Source organism: Colobus angolensis, unplaced genomic scaffold (assembly GCF_000951035.1).
Source record: "Colobus angolensis palliatus isolate OR3802 unplaced genomic scaffold, Cang.pa_1.0 Scaffold576, whole genome shotgun sequence".
Classification (NCBI taxonomy): domain Eukaryota; kingdom Metazoa; phylum Chordata; class Mammalia; order Primates; family Cercopithecidae; genus Colobus; species Colobus angolensis.
This window is the reverse complement of record NW_012119332.1, coordinates 65,708-83,715: the sequence shown is the minus strand read 5'-3', so window position 1 is coordinate 83,715 and position 18,008 is coordinate 65,708. Positions and strand designations below refer to the sequence as shown.

General features: G+C 41.1%; 1 long non-coding RNA gene across 1 annotated transcript; it reads left to right on the top strand.

Moving 5' to 3' along the window:
* The first annotated feature begins 11,839 nt into the window (after nucleotides 1-11,839).
* Nucleotides 11,840-16,834, top strand: LOC105526105. The gene is made up of 3 exons (XR_001004021.1): nucleotides 11,840-11,937; nucleotides 13,476-13,601; nucleotides 15,230-16,834. It is a non-coding gene; the product is annotated as an uncharacterized LOC105526105 (long non-coding RNA).
* The last annotated feature ends 1,174 nt before the right edge of the window (nucleotides 16,835-18,008 follow it).

Below are 18,008 nucleotides of genomic sequence, written 5' to 3'. Positions count from 1 at the left end.
CTGCTCAGCCAACATGAGCATTCCCAGCTGTTTTTGGGTTATATTATCTCTGGAATTAAAACAAAACCAAACAAAAAAGCTCCTCTGTGTTATAGAAACTTTCTGTGAGTTTGAATTGTGTGGGTCAGTTCATGGAGTATGATCAGGTCAACTCCAGGTGTCTTCTCAAAACTGAACTGTAAGGATTCTGTAAAACTAAACTGTGTGGTCCACAGTAAGAGGTCTCTGCTTGAGAAGTAAGCCACATCCTCGAAGGGCATTTCTATCTCACTCTTTTTGTTATGTAAAGAAGCTTAGTCCTTTATTTTGCACATGGGAACACTGAAGCCCAGAGAAGGGAAGAAACTTGTCTAATTTTCCACAGTGGATCAGTGGTAAACCCAGGAGCTAAGTGTATGTCATAATCTTGTTCTACACAGGCTCTTGTCCTACAGCATTCTATGTCTAGATTTTGTAGTCTCTTTCTTGGCCCCTGTGAGATATATATATATATATATATATATATATATATATATATATATATATATATATATATATATATATATATATATACATACATACACACATACATACACACACACATATACATACACACACACACACATACACACACACACCACACACACACACACACGTGTGAGCCATGAGGCAGTCTCTTCCCAAACTCAACTGCTCAGTTGCCCTTACCTCGTGGCCCCTCCACATATGGAGTGTGAGCCTTGCCCTGACTATAATGGTAATCAATGATGACTGATATTTCTAGCTTGGATTTTCTCCATGGAGATAAGAAACACAGTATTATGACCAAGTTTGTTTTAGGTGTAGGGTCTAGGGCATAAAGACTTAGGCATTCAGGGAGATATGTTCAATATTAGATTGAATCTACAGATCTGGAGGTGGAGAAGATAGAAAAAGAGTAAGCAGGCATGCAGAGACACAATAAAAAGATCAAAGTGCAGAATATTTGGAAACACATTTAATAAAGAACAGGAAAGAAAGAGATGTCATTAAGAGAACCAAAGAGAATGGTTAGAAAGATAGGTGAATCAGAGGAGTATAGGTAAATTCAACAATTCTCACTGAGCACTATTTGGGATCAGGTGCTCTGCTAGGTATCAGGGACACAAATAGAGAAGACAGTCTCTGCAATTGGCTAGGATCCTCTGGCATGAATTTAATCTTTACATCTCATCTGAACCATACTTCTGTGGTTCTGGTGATCAAATTCAGTCTGGAGAGGGAGGGTATTCTCTAAGCCATCTGATGACAGGTTTTAGGAAAGAAGAAATGGCTGCCAGTCATCTGTTGCAGAGACATTGAAGGGGGTGAGGGCTAGTAGAGAGGCTTTTGGCTTTGTTGATTAGGAGTTCATGGTAATTTCATGACAACAGTTGCCAAGGTTAGTGCAGAAATGCGAATAAAGGACAAAAAGCTAAATTATGGCAGATTAGGAGGTTAAACCGTGAGGTAATCTATGGAAACTACTTTTTAGAGTGATCTGAAGAATGATGTGGTGGTCACTAGAAAGAGATTTTTTTAAAAGTTGGTTGTGATGTGATTACATGTACAGGCTCAGAGATCAACAGATGAGGGACAAAATAAGACAATGTCTGAGAACAGGCTATTTGGTTGATGACCTTTGCGAGAACAGAGCCAATGGAGTAGTAAGAAGCAAGTGAAGTGGGAGTAGTAGATTCCAGTTCTAAAACCCCTTTGCTTAGGAGTAAAATGAGAGGTTCCTGAGAGGTTTCAGGCTGCAACTTGCAGCTCAGAGAAGAATGTTCAGAAGAAAAGTAGGATAAAGGAAGAGGAAGTTGACTTAAACCACAATAGGCCTGGTTCAGATTAGATGGGAGGTTCAACTTCCTGCCAGAGGAGCACCAGTTCATGTGAAGAGAAGTGAGAGAATTTCCTTATTTGTGATCCCCCAAAACTTAGATATAATTATCCTGCTTTGGAGTAAAAATTGATGTGGTCCAGCCTGAAGGCAGCAAAAGACACTAAAATGAACCTTCCAAGTGGCATATGGTATGGAAGACAGTAGAAAAATTGGTTTGAACTCCAGTTTAGTGGATCAATTAATTACTTGAAGTAAGTAATTTGAGCACTCTGGGGTTCAATTTCCTTATCAGTGAAAGATATGACAACTCTCACTTTATAGAGTTGTTATGAAGATTACATAAGAGGATGTGCATAAAGCATCTAGCTTGGGACAGAGTAGTCCTTCTTCAACTGTTGTTTCTCTTCCCCCACTTCCTCTGGTTCCCTAGCCCTATCAACACAGTATGCTGGAGTCTCCAGTCCTGTTGGAGATAATGAGATAATGAGGGCCAGAGACAGTGGCTCACCCCTGTAATCCCAGCACTTTGGGAGGCCGAGGCGGGCGGATCATGCGGTCAAGAGATGGAGACCATCCTGGCCAACATGGTGAAACCTCATCTCTTCTGTAAATACAAAAATTAGCTGGGCGTGGTGGCACGCACCTGTAGTCCCAGCTACTCGGGAGGCTGAGGCAGGAGAATTGCTTGAATCCGGGAGGTGGAGATTGCAGTGAGCCGAGATGGCGCCACTGCACTCCAACCTGTCAATAGAGCAAGACTCCGTCTAAAAAAAAAAAAAAAGAGAGAGAGAGAGAGAGAGAGAGATAATGAGAAGGTGGGAAACCCTGTGTATGCTGGGAATTTATGCCACAATGTCCAAGAACTGATCATCTCCTGGATCGTCAAGGTTGCTAGAGAGACCCACGGAGCTTCTTCCCCTTTTCTGTCTGCCTCCATTGCCAACACTTGCAGATAAGTCAGGCAGCTTCTAAGATGTCTTGTATCACCAGTGGCTCAGGCAAATGAGCCTAATATATAGTTAGAGGTAGTTCCAGGCACCAAAATATATCTTTCCTTGTCAGAGATAGATGATGTCTACTTTGTATTAATAAGTGCACCAGCTGGTCACCTTACAAATCCCAAGGGGACTCAGATTTAGGTTCAGGACCTGTCTCAAAGACACCTTCACTGAGGGCCACCCATGGAGGTCCAAAACAGGTCAGGAGAAATCCCCAGACAAATGAGAAAATTCATCCCTCACAGTTGTATTATCACTTTGCAGTTTAGAAAGCTTTTTTCCGCTTGTTAGGTGAGTATTGATATATATATATATATATATACACACACACACACATATATATACACATATGTGTATATACTTAATATAATATAAATAATGTTTATAGTATCACTATAAATTATAGTTTATAGTGATAGATATATAATATGTAGTATATAGGTATAGTATATAGTATCATTATAAATTATCTACAACAAATAATCATATTCATTACAATAATGAGAAATTAACAAGTAACTAGTAATATAAATATAGTATAATTAATGTTAATATTATATATGTACACATATATACAAGGCCTGAGAACTTTACTTAGTCTGGATCATTCTTTAGGTCTTAAATATTTTTTGAAGAAACCCTTTCCTAAACTCTCATACCAGATTAGGTTTACTATTATTTGCTCTTATGATACCCTATATTTATCCTGTATAACACTTATATTTGTATTCCAAGATACTTTAGCAAGTGCCTGTGTCCCTCATTTTAATGTGAGTTCCAGGATGGCAGGGCCTTGGTCAGTCTTGCTATCTTTGGCACCCTTGTTACTAGACCACTTGACCAATCTGTGAATGGGAGAGAGAAGGGCCCTTTAAAGACCATACAGTTCACCCTATTTATAAATGGGGGGGTAAGGGAGTGGTATAGTTTGGATATGTGTCCCCACCCAAATCTCATGTTGAAATGTAATCCCCAATGTTGGAGGTGAGGCCTGGTGGGAGGTAATTGGATTATGGGGGTGATTTCTCATGAAAGGTTTATCTCCATCTCCCTTGGTACTGTTGTTGCAATAGTGATTGAGTTCTCATGAGATCGGGTTGTTTAAAAGTGTGTAACACCTCCGTCCTTTCTCCTTCATCTCTCTCACCATGTGATGTGCCTGCACCTTTTTGTCTTCCACCATGGGAAGCTTCCTGAGGCCTCCCCAGGAGCAGATGCTGCTATGCTTCCTGTATAGCCTGCAGAACCATGTGTCAATTAAACTTTTTTAAAAATATATAAATTGCCCAGTCTCAGGTATTTCTTTACAGCAATATGAGAATGAACTGATACAGGGAGACCAATACCCAGAGCAAAAAGGAAACTTCCCAAGGTCATGTTATAAGCCATGACATATTATAAGCTGGACCTGGAACTCAGGTCTCCTGACACTCTGTCTAGAGCTATTCTCAATGAGCCTTCAAACCTGATGGCTTCCAGGAACCAGGTCATCAGGAACCAGAGTCCAAGGAAGGTCAAAGCTTTCAGTATTCAGGTATCACCTCATTTTCTGGCCTTGCAGAACAGGAAGACTTTTTTCATCAACAAATATTTACTGAGCAACTACTATATAAGCAAGGCAGCTCTAGGCATTAGGGATATAGTTAAAAATAAAATAAAATAACTACCCTCATGGAGCTTACACTCTAGTAGGGGACATAAACAATAAACAAAACTACAACATGCTAGAGACAAAGACAAAAGGCAAATGACAAACTAGTGGAAATAATTACAATTCTCATTACATACAAAGGCAAATCTCTCTAACATACAAAGTATTCCCAAAATAAATTAAGAAAAAGAAATCAGCAGATCAATAGAAAACTGGGTATGACAGACATGGTTCCTGCTCTCATGGAGTTTGCAATTGAGTGAAATAACCCCCTTTTTTCTTTAAGGCTAGGGGAAACAGCTAGGCTGCAGGGTTTGAGGGGGCCAAAGGATATGGTGAGTCATTGAGTAGCCTCTCTTATGCCATCTTAGGGATAAAATTCTAAATTTTAGGATTTGGAATTCGAAATTCTAACAAAATTATAAATCTCATCTCTGCCACTTACTAAATATGTGACGTTGAAGAAAGTTGCTTAATTTCTTCATGCTTCAATGCCTCCATTTGTGAAATAGAAATTATTCTTATTTTATAACGTTCTTGAGAGTAATAAGTGATACAGTAGAGAGTGAGAGTAGGTGGTACATACTAAGCACTCAGAAAAGTGTTTTTCTTCCAATTGCCACTCCTTATTCTGCCTAGAACTGAGAATAGAGGGCAGTGTCCCTTCTGGTGCCAATCTGAAGATTTTCTGCTTTTTACCTTGCATTATCTGGCCTTTACAGGAGCTCTCAGGATCCCACTTTGAAAGCCCATGAGATATCACATTTTTAGGGATTGACTGATTCCTGAATCAGTGCCAAATCTAGTTCTAGCAAATGTTTAGCTGTGGTGAAAGCGCAAGCGTCTGGTCTAAATTTTCTTTTTGTTTCCCAAAAGGTACAATTCTTGCCCTTCCTTTACTCAGAAGACAAACTAAAAAGATGAAAATAGTCTGTGTGTGCCAAGTCAGTGATATCAGGGGCAACCACCCCAGTATGAAGTAGGAAATATCTCTATACTGATATATAGATAGATACAGATATAGATATAGATATATTTGTTTAATTTTTTATTGTTTAAGTTTATAGTTGTATTTGTGGGATACAAAATGATGTTATGATTTATGAATACAATGTGGAGTAATTAAATTTCATTAATATATCCATTGCCTCAAATACTTATAATTTATTGAATACTTTGAAATATACTCTCTTAGCAATTCTGAAACATGCAATATACTATTATTAACTGTATTCACCATGCTGTGCAATAGATCTCAAAAAAACCCTACTCCTTCTGTCTGAAACTTTGTACCCTTTCAAAATTATCTCCCCATTCCACCCACCCCCAAGCCTCTGTAACCGCCGTTCTATTCTCTGCTTCTGTAACTTTCATTATCTTAGAATCCACATGTAGGTGAGATTATGTGGCATTTGTCTTTCTGTGCCTGGCTTCTTTCACTTCACGTAATCTCCAATTCCATTTATGTTGTTGAAAATGACAGAATTTCCTCTTATTTATTTATTTCTGTTGCCTAGGCTGGAGTGCAGTGGCTATTCACAGGTAATCATTGTGCACTACAGCCTTGAACTCCTGGGCTCAAGTGATCCTCCTGCCTCAGCCTCCCCAGTAGCTGGGACTACAGGTGTGATGTGAATAGTGGGAGAGAGGGACAGACTGGAGTGAGAATATATATTTTAAATAAATGCACGTTTGTTCCTTCCAAATACACTATTTACAATAGGTTATTGAAAGTGCATTCCTCATTCCTTTCTTCGTTGTTCCTTAAAAACTGTTCCCAAGGGAGTGTATGTTTAGGGCAACTGGAATCTGTGCTCCCGAGTTGCAGCTCTCAAGCTTGGCCCAAATAAACTCTTTACTCATTTTAAGATAAAAACAACTGCTGCTTAGTAAAAACCTTTAGGTGGGCCATTATAGGAAATGGATTAAAATGGTTGGTTAGGGTCACTTCAGTTATTTCTGCCATAGATGGAAGCTTATGAAGGACTCTGACTGGGAGTAAGGTATGGAGAGTAAGTAGAACCAGTTTGACTTTCTGTCTTTAAACAACTCCTTGGAACTCCATTTTATTTACTTCACTTATTTTGTCTTTCTAAGAAGCTAAACAAAAGTCAGCTTCAGCTCAGACTTATCTAATGATCATAAATTGGAAATTAATGAGGTTTTCCTGGAAAAAACTGTCCTTAAAGACTGAGATGATAACTGACTTGAATTTGACATTTCCTAGCCAGAGACATATTATATATTTTTTGTAGATTGCTCCAAAATTTCTACCATTCATAAATTGTTGCATGATATTTAAATCCTACATCTGCCATTTACTAATTATAGCATCTCCCTCATAAGGTTGTTGTTAGGATTACATAAGCTAACATATGTAAAGGGCTTCAAACAGTGCCTAGCACTTAGTAAGCTTACAATACTTGTTAATTATTGTTATTCCAGTACAAAATGGATCTCTTGATAGGTTCAAGGTCTTTGCCAGGTTTCCTCCAGAGCACATTTGGTGTGTTGGATAGGCCTTTGGGCTACTATTATTCTACTATGTCTATAGATACTCAAAAATACTAAAAATACTCCTAGGCTTATATTTGCCATTTTGCATTGGTAGTCTCCCTATTCACACAAGCTCACCATATTCTTTCCTATCTCTGCACCTTTACTTGGGTCCTTTCCTCTGCCTGAAATACCTTTCTGTGATTATTGATCCTGTTATCCTTAAAGGCTCTTTTAAAATTCAGCCTCTTCTGTGAAGTATCTAATCCAACCAGTTGGAATTAACTTTTTTTCATCTTTGTTGCCATAGTCTGGACCCCTAAATTCCTGGGCCTGAATATAGAAAGGCACTGCATCACCTATATACACTTTCTGGCTTCTCATGTCTCAAATGCCCAACATAGCATACAAGGCCTTTCTTAGTTTGCCCCCCTGCTTATCTCTTCTACTTGCTTTATGCTATTTTTTTCCTTTTGTTCACTCTTTTTCAAGCCATACCAGCCTTTTATCTTCTTGGAATATGCCACATTATTCTCCATCTCAGAATTTTTATACATGTTGCTTCTTCTGCTTGGAACTGCTTTGTACCTATTATCCACTTGGCTCACTACTTTTTATTTTTCAGTCTCACTTTAAAAGTTACTTCCTTTGAGAAGTTTTCTTGACCTATCCAAGTCTGGTGGATTATGCTATCCTGTTATGTGTTCTCCCTGCTCTCTGATTGTCCCTCTTTCTTGACATGTTTAAAAAATTTGTTTAATGGCTATTTTCCACCACACTGTATATGTCAAGAAGGCAGGTGTTTTATATGTCTTGTTTACTTCTGCATCTTGAGTACGTTGCACCGTTCCTGACACTAAGAAAACATTCAACATATATTTGTTTCATGAATAAATTTAATCAGACTTATTGTAGAGATGGAAATATGGAGGCCCAGAAAGGGAGAGGGATTTGCTCAAGGTCACACAGAGAATTAGTGGCAGAGAAAAGAATGTAGCCCAGATCTCCTGACTCTTAGTGCAGTTCTCTTTTCCAGATATGCACCTCCTCTGTTGTACTCATTTTTTGAACATGCTTATGTAGCATTCTGGTTTCTGGACTAGACTGTGAATTCCTAGAGGGTAGAGACCATGTCTTATACCTGTTTTGGTCAATATGGTAGCCACCAGCCACATATGACAATTTAACACTAGAAACATGGCAAGTTCAAATTGAGTCGTACTGTTTGTATAAAATACATACTACATTTCAAATAATGTAAAATATCTTATTAATAAATACATTGTTTACAGGTTGAAATAACATTGTGGATGTATTGAGCTAAATAAAATATGTTATTAAAATTAGTTCTGCTTATTAAAAATTTTTAATGTGATTATTATAATAATTGTGGCTCACATTACATTTATGTTAGATTGTTGTATATTTCTGTTCTGTTGTATGTTTATTTTTTTTCCCCTTTTGCCAAGCATAGAGCTTTGTAGCCAGTAGGTGCTCAACACACCCTTGCTGAATATAGTTAAGCTGTAGTTATTGGGTTAATTGCTGCCATTTATCTTGTCAATGTCACTGTTTTGTGGGAGCCTCACAGTGAAACCTTTGTCCCCAGGCCCAGGTGTACAAAAAGTTCTTTAGTCCTGGCCTGCGGGTGCCCTACACATTGCATCAGCCTTTGTATTTCCTTTCAGAGAAAACCCCGATGCAATCCTATGCATAGCAATCACCAGGGTTGAGGTAGAGTGTGTGGACACCAGCCACTTGCACAGGAAGTGGCCTTAGCTTTGCAATTTTCCCTAGGGCCTCTTCTTGAAAGTCTTCTGAAAGGAGGTGGGGGGAAAGATAAACTCAAAGTGAAGGGTGGGGGCTTCTCAGCTCCTTCATGAAGGTAGGGTAAGCTAAGCAATGTGGGGACATTGGGCTATGAGGTCTCTTTCTTTTGCTTATGCATTAACTCATTCACTTATTCACCTCACAGTTCTGGGATAAGTAGTTTATTCCTAGGCTTAAGAAGACAGTAAAGATCAAGCATAGTTCCTACTTTGGGGAGTGCTTGGTCTTCTTGGAGAGACTGACACCTAAGTGCAGTGTGAATGTTTTTCAAGAGTAGAGGAGGGCAAGGTGGGAAGCAACTAATTTTGCAGGTGGTTGTCAGAGAAGACTTTCCAGAGACAGTGCACATCATTTTTTTCCTCTCTATCCTTTAAGATGTAGCCCAAATCCTATTCTTCTGAGAACCTTTCCAGTTACCATCACCTCCTCATCTTCTGCCCTGGGAGAATCTTATATACATATCTGATGGCACTTCATGCCTTTGTCAAATTACTTATCATATTCTGTAGGGTAGGATAGCCCTTGGGGTGCACACCTGTCTTCCATATCCCTTTAGCCTGAGAATCCTTCAATCTGATGTGGGGACTAAGACTCAGACAGGCTGTGTATGTTTGTTTAAGGTCACGTAATTAATGAGTTACAGAGCTTGGTCTATATCCTAGGGTCTAAGATGCAAGGACTCTGATTCAGTGTTCTTTCCATTCCAGTACTGAGGAAATAAATGAGTGTGTCTGCAGTGTGGGACCCCAGCACTGCCTGCTTGCTCCCCTTGTTGACTATTTTCCCTTCTTTCTCATCTCCCTCCACAGGCACAGGCAAGGCAGAAATCATACAAAATGGGAATACTTTGTGACTTTTGGTTACTCTCCGCAGAAGCCTGGACAACAAATCAAAAAGAAGAAGCCCCTTTGTGCTGTTATTGGAAATTTGGCCCTTCCCAGCATAGTTTGTGTTTGTGGGCTAAAGAGGAACTCTGAGCCCAGTTCCCTTTTCTCTCATTCAGGCCCTATGCATAGGTGGTATGATTTTCAGAGTCTTCTGGTTCCTAATGCTCTCTTTTATTGCCCTGTTGTTGGGCTCAAAATGGATACCATTAATTACTACTTTAGGTAAACACATTGTCTCCAGAAACCCCTGTTAAAAGGCCTGTAGAGTACTCTGATTGATAGAGGAGAAAAAAACATGTGTAGATAAACTTAATCTCCATGGTGTGCATAGGAAGAAGGGGGTCCCTTTTTAGCAAAGTGCCCACAGGACCACCCTACTTCTGCTCCAAGCTTTAGTCAGAAACCAAAAAGAAACAAGAACTGAATCTTTCTAGAAGCTAGATCTGGGGTCTTGAGGCCTGAGCCAATAAATTATTCTGATGGAAGGAAGCTTTCTACAGAGTGATGTTAGTGCAAGTGAATCCCCATCTCAGGTTTTCACAGAGCCTCAGGTCCTGCAACCACGGGGAAGCCCACAGTGAGTAACGAAGAGCCACAAAGGAACCAGGGAATGTTTGAGTTGGAGTGACCGCCAAGACCGTTTAGTCCAACCTCTGTTGCTTAAAGGAGAAACTAATGCCTAAGGTAGTAGAGTAGGGACTGGGGCCCAGGGCTCTTGGCTCACAGGATGTGGTCTTTCTTTGGACCTGAATTTATAAGAATGTATGTAGCTTGGAAAGATTATTTACCACAGCTTGAGTACCACTCAGGGCCATACTTCCACTAGTGTAGACAGAGGACTGTGGAGGGCACTGCAGTCATTGAAAGCTGTCAAAGTATACCCTGAAAACATTGCCCCTCCCATCCTTCATGCCATCAAGATTCATGGTGGAGGGCACTGCATGATGGGAATTTGTCATCTTCCTGGCTGTTAATAGGGACTTCCTGGAGACTGCAAACATGAGGCACTAGGAAACCACTCACCCTCTTTTCACACTTTTCATGTCCCTCATTAGCCTGAAGGTCACAGTTGAACTTATGGATCTGGCACTATCTTTTCTTTCTCAAAGTCAACTATTTCCTTCTCCCTTCCTTGTAGCCAGGGTGGGAAAGTAGAAGAAAACCTCAACATTTGGAGTTAGACCTGAGTGAAAAATCTGCCTTCTCTATTATTTTCTAGTTTTGTTTCCTTAGACAAGTCACTTTATTTCTGTGTGCCTCAGTTTCCTCACCTATAAATAAGAAGAATAATACCATACCAGAAAGTTGTTGAATAAATTAGATAATACATGTAAAAGAATATCATAAGTACTCTAATAAATGTGAATTTCCTTATTTATTTCCTTTTGCAAGCCCCAAGATGACAGAATGTGGCTTGTGGTCATAGCTGTGCCCCAGGGCCAGCTTCATAGGCATATGACCTGTACAGCTTCACAGGGCTCCATGCTTAGAAGGACCCCACACTTAGTTTAATGTTCTGCTGTCATCATCTTGATATTCTTAATTTTTAAATAAGGACCCTATCATTTTCATTTTTTACTGCACCTTGCAAAATATGTAGCTGGTTCTGTATGCCAGGAGAGATGTTGGAAATAAAATGATATTCCAGGACCAGGAGGTATTCTGGCAGAGTGAAAGAACACGTGATCTGGAGTCCATATGGATAGGTTTAAATTTCAGCTTTTCCACTAATTTGCTTTGTGATACTGGGCATTTCCTTTTATCCCTTAGGGGCTCCATTTCTCAATTTTGACTACGGGTTTTTTCATTAGATAATGTCTCAGTTTTGGCATTCCAGGTTTCCCTCAATTATTCTGGGAAAACCTCCTTGATCCACAGGCAGAGCCTGGGGCAGTCAGGTGCTTTCTACTGTCTCTCTCCGCAGCTTGGAAAGTTATTGTCTGTTGAAGGTCAGCTGGGAGTTGGTGGAGGCAGGGCAGTGGCCTGCTACTATTGCTGCAGTAGCAGACCCTTTCACAACAGCATTGTTTTGTCATTTTGCACCCAGATTTCCGTTGGCTAACCTCAGTCTTATCTTCCTCATTTCTGTTTCCTGTTGAAGACACCAAGGGCCCTTCAAAACACACAAGCTTCTTGCTCACGGCATAAAGCCCAATTTCCTCTGGCCCCTGCAGGCTGGCTCAGCACTGGGGAATCAGTGTCCCCTCCATGACCAAGGCACCACTCCACTGACAGGTATGGTATCCATTTGCCCTCTCTTCTTGGATTCCCCAGCTGGGGCAGTGTCCATGGCAGCCAAGGGTGGCTTGGATCTGCCCATCCCATTCTCTTTAGACCCTCCTCAGGAATCAAGGTCAAAGGTGGGAGGAAGAAGGTTTCCACTGGCCTTTTATTCTAGAGCTTCTAGTAGAGGGGAAAAGGGGATAGGATATTTTCTATACAATAGGATGTTTAGGAGACAGTCACATGGAAATGGAATGTTCTTTGGACCCAGGAGTCAGGAAATCTGAGTAGCAGTCCTGATTTTACCATTTACCCAATGTGTATCTTTGTTTAAGTCCTTTCTCCAATCTAGGACACAGTTTTTTTCACCCCTTTTGCAAAATAAAAAATTAAAAAGAGGAAAAGAAAGATTAGATAAATGCTGTCTAGAGACTCATAGTTATTAGATTCCTTATATTCATGATTGTCAGCCCTCTGTCAAGAAAGAAGATGAGTGTAATCTTTGCATATGTAACTGTGGGGCGGGGGAACTGAACACATCCAAGAGGAGAGTGCTGGTGGTAATCCATATAGCACTCTCTGAGAGGCATGACTCTAAGATGAAAGCCTCTTCTCTAGTCCCATCTTTGACTCCTAAAAGTTCAAAATTGAAAGGCTCTTAGGGAATAGGTACTTATGGAAAAAGCTGAGGTCCAGAAAGAGGAAGAAAGGGACTTGCCCAAAGTCATACAGAGAATCTGTAGCAGAGCTGGGTGGCTCCCAGATCAGTCCTCTTTCTGCTCTATCCTAGGAGGACTGAGACATCAAGCAGCAGGACCTGTCCTGTAACTGACCCAGTTGGGCCTCCTCATACTAGAGGCAGTCTGGAAGTTTTAGGCATAGTCCTGAAGACTTCTTCTTTTCTTCTATTTTTCTTTCAGGTACTTGGTTCTCTCTGAGTGTTCAGAGATTCCTAGACACCTACTTACCCCTCGTTCTTCTGATCTATTCCCTCCAATTCCTTCCATAAAAACTGACCCACCCTTTGTGTCAACAATAGAGGCTTGGTGAAGCTCTTCAATAGAGGATTTTGCATTTCATATGGAGAAAAATGATGTTATTCTAAGTAATATCTGCCCAAGAGAAGAGCTTTCAAATTCCCTTAATATCATCCCACATAGACATTTATCTCTTCTTTCTATGGGTCTGGTGAACATTTCTCAACTGAATCTGATTTTCTTACACACACTCCATTAGAGAGGCATGGACTAGAACAGCAAGAGTGGAAATGAAATCAGTTTAGTTTCAGCTCAGTCACTAACTCCTTCCATTAATACTGGAGCAATGTTGTCTATAAGGCTTTCCAAATTTCAAAGTACTAATAATTTTTTGCCCCTTTCATGCCTCCTTTCCAGGGTTTCTGGAGGTGAATAAAGTCAGAAAGGGCATTCAAAAGGCTGTGAACATCTCCACCTTATATAGGTCTTCTTACTGGAGCTGGCAGCCAATGAGGGTAATGATACAAAAAAGGTAACAATCCATTTTTTTCTTTCCTGCCACCCCCAACTCAGACTCTGTTAATCAGCATGCCTGGCTGGCCTCCAACCACAGGTCCAGGAGCTGAGACAAGGGTCCTTTTGAGCTCCTATGTGGGAGGCTCTGGAAAGCTTAGCAACACTTTCCAACAACATTGCCAGGTAAGTGTTCTTGTCCCCATTTCCAGAGAAGACAACTGAAGCCCAAAGAAAGACTTGACCAAGCCATGATTGGCTAGTTGATGGCAAAGACAGCATTAGAACACAAGTTTGTCTGATTCTTTAATGGCATATCTGGTGACCATGACTGTTGCTTTTGCTGCTGGGTGGCTTAGGCTGAATTGGATAGGTGGAAAAGGAAGTGAGGGGGTGAAAGAGCTTTAGTTTTGAGATTACTGCCAGAACTTAAATTGAAGGGGTATGTTACCCCCTCACATTCAATTAAAAGAAATGAGCAAGAAAAAACACAGAGTGTTTTCTTGCTGAAAGACAAGGCTGAATCCCTCTGTCTTGCTCTGGCTGGGACAGGGCTTTCTGGCCTCATGGGGACAGTTTACCATTTCTGGTAACCTTGGGAAGCTTGCAACTTTTCTTGACAATATTTAATGTAGACCAGCTACCTGCTCACAGATCAACTGCCACAGCTGGTAAGGGCAGTAATTTGATACCAGCAGCCTGGCATTTTTTAGCAACAGGATCTGATTGTTGCCAAGGGAATTCTCCCAGAAGTCTCAGACCTGACCCTGCTCCTGGCAGCTTCCTTATTGCCCTGGTGGCTTGTGGGTTCACTGATCCCAAATGCTGCATTGCAAAGCTATTGCCTGTTTTTGCCTTCTTTGTTGATGTGTCTCCCCTTTCCCAGAGGGATATACAGAGAAGGGAGGCAAAATAACCAATGAGGAAAGCTGTACAAGGCATACTGCTGAACTGTAAAAAACTTACTGCATAAACTTTACAAGTCTCCTCCCCAACATGAGCCTTTGTTCTCTCATTTATAACGTAAGTGAGTGAGACTAGATGATCTTTAAGGGCACTTTAATAACTGCCATTCTTGAGTCCCTATGGGACAAGAGGATCATGTTAGGCAAGGCTGAGACCACGAGAAATCAATGTCACACCTGTCCAGATCCTGCTAAATCAATTGCCAACAACTCTTTCTTTCATTTTAGTGGTACAACCACTGCTTTTTGAGCATTTGTTATGTATTGAATACTGAACCAAAGGCTTTACATGCATTATCTCCTGTCATTCTCACAATAATCTTATGAGGTAGGTACTATACTTAATACATTTTGTGGGTGTAGCAAACTTGAACTCACAGAAGCGAAATGATTGATCGAAGGTTGCCTAGCTAGCTAATGGAAGAACTAGGATTTAAGCTCATGTTTAACCTCAAAGCCTATGTGCATAACCACAACACTGTGAAAATACAGCTTGGGAGAACTGAGAAGAGGGAGCAAGGATGCTGTCTCTGGGGTCTGGTACTTTCCTCAAGTCAAGGAGGCAGGATGATGACCAAATTTTCCCCTCTTTGCTGCATAGAGGAACCCATTGAAGTTTGGGACCCCTAGAAATGCCATAGCTACAGGATTCAGGCCTGATGAGCTTCCAGCTGAGCACTGGGTGTCACTTGGGCTTTATCTGCTTATCCTCAGGATCTCTCTTCTGGTTAGGAACCTTATGCCTGTTTCGCTCACTTTCGTATTCTGATGCTTTGTCTGGTTCTTTCAGCAAGCCCCCTGGGGCTAAGGGTGTGACTTCATCACTCCTTTCTCTCTCTTTCCCTCTAGGGTCATATCTCCCAGGAAGATCTCACTTCCCCAAAGAATCGCCTGGCTTGGCCTCCTGCAGTGCCACGCTCCGTGTATTTGACAAGCTGAGTTGGACACTCCATGTGGTAGAGTGTCAGTTTGTCAAATACCCCAAGTGCGGCATATGCTTACCAGCTCCAGGCCAGGGCAGATGGCATATGACGAATGGACTGCCAGCTGGATTCAAGGATGCTCACCAAGCACCAAGTTTTCACAAGTTATTTTATGTGACTCTTCAGGAACCGAGGCATTTTTTTCTGAGGACACCAGAGGAAAAGTGTAGCATCTCTGGGAAATACAGCCCTGGGCTGAGTCTACACACACCATGAGAGTGCTGATGGTGGTGCAATAGACTTGAAAATGTATAATGGGTTCAAGAATGGAAGTGCTCTTTGATTCTTTATTATTTTCTTCCTTCACATTCCCCTCCCAGAGTCTCCCATGTAGGACATCAGAATTCTCACACAAGCATCACGGCTTATGTGAGTAAGCAGGGGTTAGAAATTCACTTTCTTGACACTCAGTCTTGCCTTCTAAACACTCCTTGATCTTGCCTACCTCTTCCCTTTTCCACGTGTCTTTTCCTTTAGGAACACTTTCTCCGTTTATTTCTGCCTATCCAGTTCTTCCCTATATTTCCTGTATCAGCTAAAGTCCAGAGTTTCCAGAGACTTTTGAAAGTCAACTTATACTTTTTCCTTCTTCATTCACAAAGCACTTCTTGCCTGGGCCCTGGAATGTGCCCCTTTCTCTCCTACTGTCTAACAGCACCTCTTGAATTGTCAATGAACTTTTCTAGGGGGTTTTCTTGAATTCCCAACTAGATTGTGAGCTTCTAGAAGACAAGGCTATGTCTTTGATTGCTGTCTCCCCTACCAAAACCCAGTACTTTAGTTACAGAAAATAATAAACGTTTACTGATTGACTGACTTTCCTCTAGTTCACTAGCTTTGGGTTTAGGCTTTGGGGCCAAATTGTGCTCTGGATTTTGAAAAATAATCAAACTGTGAACACCACAATGTTATAGAGCATATGAGGTAGTAGCCAGCATGAAGGATTTTTTTATTCCTGAGAAACAGTGTCAAGGGCTAGAGGAAGAAGGCAAAATAGCAGACTCAGAGGGCAAATAAATTTTGGTATTACTTGATTACACAAAGTTATACAGGCGCTTTCTTGTAGGATTTTTCAGAGCCTTTAATAGTCTAACGTTGCATTGAGAAACTCAAAGAGGAAACCATAGAATGAGGCCTTTGCCATACCTATCTGATCATGAATTTCTTTTCCCCCACAGGCCTTCTCCTGTGTCAATGTCCAGCGAAGCATGATTTGGGAAACTGTCGTAGAGAAACTTTATACTTTCCCTATCTTCTGGAGATCTCTTCCTCTTTTCACTCATCTACATTCCCCAACCAGCCATCTGCCTAAGAAAGGTCCCCACCTCATTTTTGTTTAGCCTATCCTGCAGCTGTGGACTATCTCTATTACATAGGAATTCTTTACTAGCTTGTCCTGTATTTAAAAAAATTCTCAGTTTTGAAGCAAAGGTGATCCAGATGCTGCAAGAAATACATGCACTGAGGAGTTCACAGGCCTGACTGTTGGTCTCCTTTCTACCACTAACTGTGTTTTTGTTTCTCTCTGAGCTTCATTTTCTCATCTTTAATATGGTAGTATTAGAATCAGTAATCTCTAGGCTGTTTAAGATGAATGACTGAGATATCCCTGGGAGTCCTTAGCTCTTATGGAGAAGCATCCCTGGATGTGTGGCTCCTTTTACCGGTGAAAATGCAACCGGGATTCTCTTTCCAACACCTGGAACTCATTTTTCTGTGGGTAGTAGGGAAAGATAATGGTTATTTTCAAAGGCTGTAGGGTCTGGACACAAAGTTGTTTCATGAAGGAAGTTGAGGTTTCCACTGGGTGGAGGCCCTATTTCAGAGGCTTGTAAGCACGACAGGGAAGAAAGAGTTGTTCCTTTCGCCAACTAGGAGAAGCTAGTGTCTGGAATGAAGAAAATGTTGAGATTTTTACCATGGATTTGGCATGTTGGGTGGTGAAGTGGAGGACTCCTTTTTGTTACTTTTGTGTACTATTTTGACTTCTATAATCATCGCAAAAGGGGAGCAACTCCTTGTGAAACATGAACTGACCTAGGGGCTGCGTGGGAACCAGAAGTAGCAACATGGCACTTCCTTGAAGAGTGCAGAAGTTGATTTGACATTAATCACATGGAGAAAACAAAGCTATGTCGACCTGGGTCAGAACAGGTCCTCCTCACAGGGGAGCCTGATTTAAAGGTGTAGGAGTAGGAACTTATGTACACATACAAACTCTCTCTCTCTCTCTCTCTCTCTCTCTCTCACACACACACACACACACACACACACACACACTCCTAGCCTTATTCTTCCTTGAAGAGAAAGGGTTTCTTGCTCTTATCCCCACCTCACATTGTAAGAAGGGGCCAGGAGCTAAAGCAGATAACCTGTGAAAAATGCAACTACCCCCAAGATTTTAAGCTTCAAAGAAGTGGAAGTGGTGCAGCCATACTTTGGAAAGAAGGAAATCCCTTCATCTCTGCATTCATAGTCCCCTGAGACAGAAGGACTTTTTCTTTTCTTTTTTTTCCTTTTTATTTTTTGTTTTTTTTGAGGTGGAGTCTCGCTCTGTCGCCCAGGCTGGAGTGCAGTGGCGCGATCTCGGTTCACTGCAAGCTCCACCTCCCGGGTTCAAGCCATTCTCCTGCCTCAGTGTCCCA